This window comes from Lepisma saccharinum, chromosome 28, assembly GCF_977018435.1.
Source record: "Lepisma saccharinum chromosome 28, izLepSacc3.1, whole genome shotgun sequence".
In the NCBI taxonomy this organism is placed as follows: Eukaryota; Metazoa; Arthropoda; class Insecta; order Zygentoma; family Lepismatidae; genus Lepisma; species Lepisma saccharinum.
In genome coordinates, this window is record NC_139256.1 from 20,049,843 (window position 1) to 20,057,668 (window position 7,826).

Genomic DNA, 7,826 nt, shown 5'->3' on the forward strand with positions numbered 1-7,826 from the left:
TTCACGTCTACGGAGATAAATTCACGCAGAATCCACACATAATTCCCGATGAGTAGCCACCCTGTATAAGTACATGAGAAAAAAATCTACCTAAAACCCTTAACTTAAAGTTAAAAAAAGGGGTGTAAGAACCCCTTGAGAAAGGTAAAAAGTGCAAGTTTAAAGGGACCTGTACAGGACAAACACAACACATTTAAAAGGTAAGGACACACCAGTGACCCTCAGTACTGACAGAAGAAATTAGAAAAAGTTACATGGTTTACAAAGGTTATGTTTTATACAAAGTTGGGTAAGTTACACAAAAACGTACCATTACACACAATATGGACATTTAACTGTTTACAAAAATATCACATATTTTCTTTAGTGCTCCAACTGCAACTTTACATTCACAATTGAAAAACAGAACAACACATGTCTCGTTCTGATAAATCAAGTCTCCGGTTATGAATTTGTCAAGATAATGCAAACAAAGCAATGAAACACCATTACAATTACCGATATAATTTTGGTAGCATGTTACTTAACCAAAAGTACGAATTAAAATAACTATTATGAGCTAATTGTACTGAACCATTATTTGCGGGATTACGTTACTCTCAAATGCTAGTTTTATAGGGATGGATTCTATCATTTTAAGATTATAGTGAAGTAGTAAGCGGGTGGTTTCGTTTGGCACTATTCTTTGTATGTGTTGGGCCAGTGTATTTTTTCTTTCAAACCCTACCGAATCTACTTACAGTAAACTGTAACTTTCATGTGTAGTAATGCTTACACGAGTAAATTAGGTGAAGCTGTTTTCATTCATGCAGGGGACTTACATACTACAGACAAGAGAAGGGCGTAGAGAAAATTACACTAATTCAGGCACCAGCTTATTATTTATCCAAATATGGCTTAAGAAATTTTTGAATCCAAATACGCACTTGGAATTATGATCTTAAAACATTTATTTTCTACCCCTGGGCTAAAGTATTGTGAATGTAAAGTGTGTGTGTGTGTGGTGGTGGAGAATAGGGGCATGATCATAAAAATGTCGGAATGTTCAGATACTATTAGACACAAACCTTTTTCAAGAGATCCTGATAATTTAATGCCTTGTATGTGCTTGGTATTTGTTGTTCAACGTCACTTTTCTGCCACTGCTGGCTATCCGTGGCAATGAGGCTGAGAGATAATTGGATGAAATGACACGTTCAAAGAATAGCCATGCCTGAACTGAGACTCAAAGCAGAGACCTGTGTGGCAAGACTGAAAGTCAACCACTTAACATGTTCAGCCAGTAAGCAATCTGTTTCAATGCTGTTGGGATTGGCATGTTCTTTTTGTTGTCCCCCCACCCCCTGTACTCCCTAGAGAAAGTGAAATGTTTTGCATGATTTATGAAGATAATGATGTTTATGAATGCTTTCAGTTGTTTTCAGCTCGTTCAAATATGTTATTGTAAAGTAAAGTATGTATGTTACTTTAGCATGAAGCAGAACAGCCTGAAGATTTTGAGCAAGTGAATATAGCATCCAACACGACATTCCACAACAGCAGCAGATGAGACCTTGGCTACCGTTTCGTAAATGTATTATAAAACAAAGTAAATTAAGAACTGAAAACTTATGAAACCAAAGTGAAACTATTGTTATGAGTGTTAGATTTATTGGTGTTTATAATATTAAGCAAGTTCCGTCGAATCTTCCTCCCTGTCTGAGAAGGTCCCACCATAACTGCACTTTCTACTTACCCCCACGGTCGAAGAATTCTGTGACGTCATCACGGAAGTACCATCCTTGGCCAGCCTTTTTATATGAAAGCACATTGGAGGCACAAATGTTTTCAATTAGTATACAGACCAATATGTATGACATGTAATGTCATATTTATAGGGAGGGTCTGGGAGGTTCAAGCCCTGCCCTCCCTCAGAAAAATTGCCAAGTACCAAAGACGTAAAGTTGGAATTTTTCTGTCCTTGTCCCTGCATAAGGCAGCTCTGGGGTTCACCAAGAGTATTCAAAACAATGGGTACATGGGGGTAAAGGTGGCTGGAGCATGTTGCTGATCATGCCACCTCCAACATGGTCCTACCCCCACATCTCCTTAATGTGACTTCACGGCACGATGCTGCATGCACGGGGAACTTTACCTTTTTCCCTATTCATTTAAATTGTAATTGACAACATAAGTTCCTAAAATGGCAGACGTGATAGATATTATGTTTATATTTTACTTTGGATGCAATAATAATAATAGTGAGTCCTTCTTCTCTTACCGACAGCTATTTATAGGTGAATATAAAACTAAAAACATTTTAATGAAATAAATATGCGTGTGTGAGTGGGTCTACTTGAACATGCGATAATTTACGAGAACACACGATAATTTACGCATGAATGAATTTATTTTACTTCTAGTTTTTTTACCTCTTTTGGCTAATTGCGAAGATGAGGATGAATAGTGATAAGATATAAATAGATGAGGGACAATCATAAATACATATGTATGGCATACAAGTCCCATGGCCATGGGTTCAGATGTCAGAACGTTGTTAGTCTGCATAGTGCAGTCCAATGAGGCTGACAAGGTGGAGGCACAAGGTGAGAACAATTCCGATCTTAGATCACCCACACCGGAATCGAACTTGGGTCTCATAGTAGTCAGAGGCTCTACCAACTAGAGCGGATCCCTCCCACTATTCCATAACTATTACAAGTATTAGCTAGTCTTTATCTATTTCCTTATTTTACGTCGCTGTTCTGCCACTTTTGGCTAATCGCAAAGATAAGTGATGAAGGGACACGCACGAAAAACATGCATTGTGACCCGTGAACTATGGTGGCGAGATCGAAAATCAACAGCGTAATGTGCTCGGCCAAAGAGCCGGCTATTCCTTGCCGTATAATATAGTATTATTAGTAGATATTTTAATAACACAATTTTGCTATTATTAGTATATGTGATACAATTGACTAGCGTGTGAGAATTCTTCCCGAAATATATTTCTAGATAAATGCCCACACCCATGCCATGCCCCAGAAATTAAATAAATGATATGAGTGAAATATTCTGTTGTAACTATTGGAAAATATTGACACTTCGACGTGGTTTTCAAATTAATTTGTCAAGGCAGAGGGAAAGCATGCTTCCGTGGTGACATCACAACTTTACGATCACAACCCTTCCTGGGGAAGGAGCCGTTATGGTCGGACCTGTTCATGCAGGGAAGGGGGAAACTCTTCACGGACCTTGATTTTAAGTTGTTATGTTAGGACTGTTAGGTTTGGTTCTGATAGAAACTTTCGGCATTTTTGTTAAGTTAGGAGCACTAAGTTTAATGGTGTGATCTCTTGAACATATGTTTTAGCTATTTGAGTGTGCATACAACCAATTTTTACTCATAGAAAATGGCAAAAGTAGTCCGAGATAGCAAGATTTTACTTATGCGGGATCAAATATCTCAGTCATTTGTGTTTCTGTGTGCTGCAACCAATTTTATATTACATACAAAAAAGAGATCTGCCAATTTAAAAAAATCAACGTAATTCTCGAGGGGGTACAGTTGGGTAACAGTCTCCCATGGTATTTCATGAAAAATAAAATAAAGGTAAAACAGGGTGGCCATTCTAGGACGATGATAAAATTCAAGTATAATTCCCAGTTAATAGGCGAACTTTACAAAAATCCAAGGCTACAAGGAAGTGTTTCCTCAATTGCAGTCTTACGTATTATCGCCTCTCACCACCCATACACAAATATATTAACAACATGAAGAGTCGGTCTGATTCCAAATATAACCAAAAATTCTAATTCAATTCAACGGTATATATATTTAAAATAGTTAATTTACGATGCAGAGTTTACATTCGCCATTTCACATACTCACACTCGAAATGCATCTACAAACAGAAGTCACGGTATATATTCTATAATCTATGAAAAATTGTTAATTGTATAAGAAATTCAAACTAAAATTCACCTAATCATCTTCAAGATACCTCATCTTGTAATAATCTTTGATCTGTCAGATTGATTTTTCTGAAGACGCTAACAAAGTAAATGGACTGAGAGAATTCTGTTTTATTATCCACACAGATTTATTTTCCTTCCTCGATAAAAATAAAAGGTAAACTGTAAAAACTTGCTTCACGGCATTTATAAGTATGTATAAATTCAATGGGATTTGGATTAATAAAAGTTGCAACTTTTCACGATTACGGAGAAAAATCCAAGCAGAATTCCTGGCGAGTAGAAACCCTGTAAAAGAACTCTATGATGGAAAGATTTCACATCTGATCTGCACCTGATTTTTTTATGTTACATCAAATTGATTAAAAGAGTCAATGTACTTTTTCAAGGGATACTTGGTCAACGGCTCCTATATTTGGGGGTAACATGAAAGTATATTATTAAGTTGTGATCGTTTTTTTTTAACAAATATAAAGCTCCAATTCCACTGACTCACTCACTCAATGACAAATTTTCACCATGAAGGGAGCCTCGGAGCCAGAAAATGTCTTACATGTGTAGCCCTAAGAAATGAGTATTCAAAATCTACAGGCCCTAATACATACATTTCGATGTAATGGTGATCAAGTTAATTGCCCAAAATCACGAGCGCTGATGTACTACTTCAAATAGTCATGTCCCCATGATAACGAATGCCATGGCAAGCCACATGAATTTGTGCTTTTGTTATTTTACATAGTTTTCATGACACTTTTGGTTCGAGATGATGAGAACGATTGGTGACATGATGAAATTTACGAAGGGAGATTCACCAACAACATCCATTCCTATGCCAGGATTTTAATCTGGAAACATGCTCATTTGCCAAACTGGTGGCAAGGTGCATGAACAACCTAGAAAAGTTTCCAATAACTGTACATTAACTTAAAGACTTTCCAATGTGCTGAAACAACTTTACTGCGAATTTTACATTATACACATGAGGTCTCTGTCACAGCTCACTGTAAAATATGCCAGCAGAATGAACCTAAGATGAAAATTTCAACATGATCAGTTTAGCTTCAATCCTGTCAGCATAATTCTTGGGTACATCAGCATGGAATGCATCGTCAAAATCTTCACTAGTCATTACTGCTTTAAAAAGCTGCCCTGTATATTTCCTAGTTTCCAAATCAGCATCGCACAAAAATTTTGCTGCAGCATTCAGGAATCGTTTGCGCCCTTCTTTGGACATAACTTTGAAAATAACATCATTACCATGCACCAGTACAATACATGTTAGTAAGCGAGCTGTTGCCGATCTGACCACATGATTCTTATGTTCGGACCCTTGCAGGACAATTGTTCGGATTGTATGCACAGGTGGTATATATGTAATAATTTTGTCCAAAGCATCATTTGCATCCTTTCGTATGAACTGGTTCATGTCAGCAGTCCTCAACAATAGTTTTGCAATTATTTCATCAAACTCTGGACGACAAACGCATGGTATATTTTTGAAAATTTCTCCTGTAGCTTGGCAGGTCATTCTAGTAACATGAGATCGTAAGTTATTCAGCAGCTGCACCAATGCACGATTGACTGACTTGAAATGGGGTTCTAAAGCCTCTGCATGAAACCGGGCTAACTGTACAACATCTCTTAAACCTTCCACCAGCACATCCCACTGACTATCCTTTAGCTTCCGCATTGCTAATCTTGCTGCTTCTACAGGACGTTCAAATTTCTTCGGAGATGGAAGTATATCATCTACCTTCTCCCCTGCAGTAATGGGTAATTTCCCCAAAGATACATTTGAGCGAACATTCCGTCTCACTGATGGAGTTTTACTGGATCGTGGAAAAATAGGAAGTGAGCTTTCTTTGTGGAAAAAAGTCTTCGGGGGCAGTGAGTTATTGGAATAAGAGCCTGTTTCAGATATATCGTCCATATCAATCTGAGTAGAAGAACTGCTGCTACTGGGGGTGGCAAGACACACTGGGGACACATAACCTTTTCCTTTGCATGTCGGACATAGTCTATACAATTGATCATTGCTACTGATGTCAGCAATATTCACATTATTGGTGGCTGAATTTTCAGCAGGTAACAAATTCGGGGCCACAGAAACCATTGCAGATCACTGTAGTGCATAATGCCTAATCATGTTTGCTTTGTTGAAGTCCTGACGTTTGGTTGGCATCCTGTTACTTTACAATCAGTAAGTTGGAGATGCATAGCAACATTAGCCATAACCGAAATACATATTCATATTATTCATGATTCTATTTCAAACACAATAATAGCAACCAAGAGCTCGTTTAAGCTGAAATTTTATGATAAACTAACCTCGGAGCATTCTTACACCTTTCATTCACGGAACGTAATTTTACTAAATGTAATTGGCGGTCTCGATAACTAACAGTGTTTTCTTCTCTTTCGAAACAAACGAATTACTTAATTCGAACATCGTTCAAAACGGTATCGACGCTCAATCATTGCTTTAACTTCTTTAAATTTTAAAACTAACGTCTTCACTGAATGCCTTCGTTATTTTACTACACGGATAAAAATAGTTGAATAAAAACTGAGATCTTGTAGTGTTAACAAAAAAATATTGCACTCAAGAAACAGAAATGCAAAAATACCGTCATGCATATCAGTTCATGAATCACAATCTAAGTTACCAATGAATAATACAATTTTTACCTTCCATATATCTCGTTTACACGAAATATTAACAAATTTCAATTAGTAACTTATTCAAAAAAGCTGTTATTATTAAGACATATAAAATACAGAATGTTTCTGATGATCTTACGTGTCAAATAAACATTCAGGAAAGTAGTATTTTGTGACCGACAATCAAACCGAAAAAGTAATGCTTTTAAAAAAGGTACCGCTTTTTCTTGAGCAAAGGAAATCACTCCAGGAGTACCTTCACTTGCAGCAGACGAATCTCGCGTTAAGCTTCCCGGCACGTCTGCTGTCAATCAGCACGCACCTACGCCCACTACCTGTTAATTCATATTGATTAATAGAACTATCTTACGTATGCCTCTCCTAATACTTACGTTAAGTATAGAAAAAAGAATCTGTCTTTATGTTAGTCCGCACAAGTCAAAAATATAGATATTGGGTGCCACACACTAAAACACTCGTTCCTCACTAGTGTCTGCTACTCACTGCAACCATCATCGCTAGATGGCACTAGCTGTCAATTCGCTATCGATAAACAAGTAACGATCGCATTTCACCTTATGTGCGCACAAATAAAAATTAAATACTATTTTATTATTTTAGAGTATTCCAATTCAGTCATTCAAATAACAGTTGAAATAAGGTAATTATATAAACACATATATTAAGATGAACTGCAGCCAGTAAGGCAGAAGCGAGTACGTAAACCCAAAACAATTTGAAGATTCAATGAAAACCAAAATAATAAATGATTAATTTCATGTTATTTGCTTTCGTCGACGTCTTGTCAAAGGGTTTTGGGAAACGTCAAATTCATTTTTAAAACTTTTTACAATTATTTTTCACAGAGTAGGTGGTTTTACACAGTGGCACCACATTTTATGGGTCCGTGGGGAACGGAGTAGGTAGATCTAGCATGCGGCGCTGCGGCAACAATAAATATTTCGACTTTCTTGGGTAGAAAACCAAATGCAGTTCACAAGGAACGAATCAGTTGAATTAAGTGAAATTTTATTTGGGCCCCTGGCGCCCAATGTATTATATATAGAGCATTCCCTGACTTCCGCTACGAGACTCGGCTGCAAGCGGCCCGGCGTCAGCGCTTGTCTTTCCCGGTGAACGAGGTCCGCGACAGTCGCTAGAGTCGGCTATTAAAATTACAGTTTTCATATTGTGTACTAACCTTGACTACA

General features: G+C 37.3%; 1 protein-coding gene across 3 annotated transcripts in view; it reads right to left on the bottom strand.

Annotated features, from left to right (window-relative positions):
• Window positions 1-7,116, bottom strand: part of LOC145980549 (uncharacterized) — an 89,175-nt gene extending 82,059 nt beyond the window's left edge. For 2 of the 3 annotated variants that reach the window (XR_014440854.1, XM_083113567.1), the window contains exon 1: window positions 7,008-7,116. The gene's annotated coding sequence lies outside the window, so the exon portion shown is untranslated. Of the gene's footprint in view, window positions 1-6,754; window positions 6,879-7,007 lie in introns of those variants that run through there. The other variant, XM_083113569.1, reaches the window with a different exon arrangement.
• Between the last annotated feature and the right edge of the window lie 710 nt (window positions 7,117-7,826).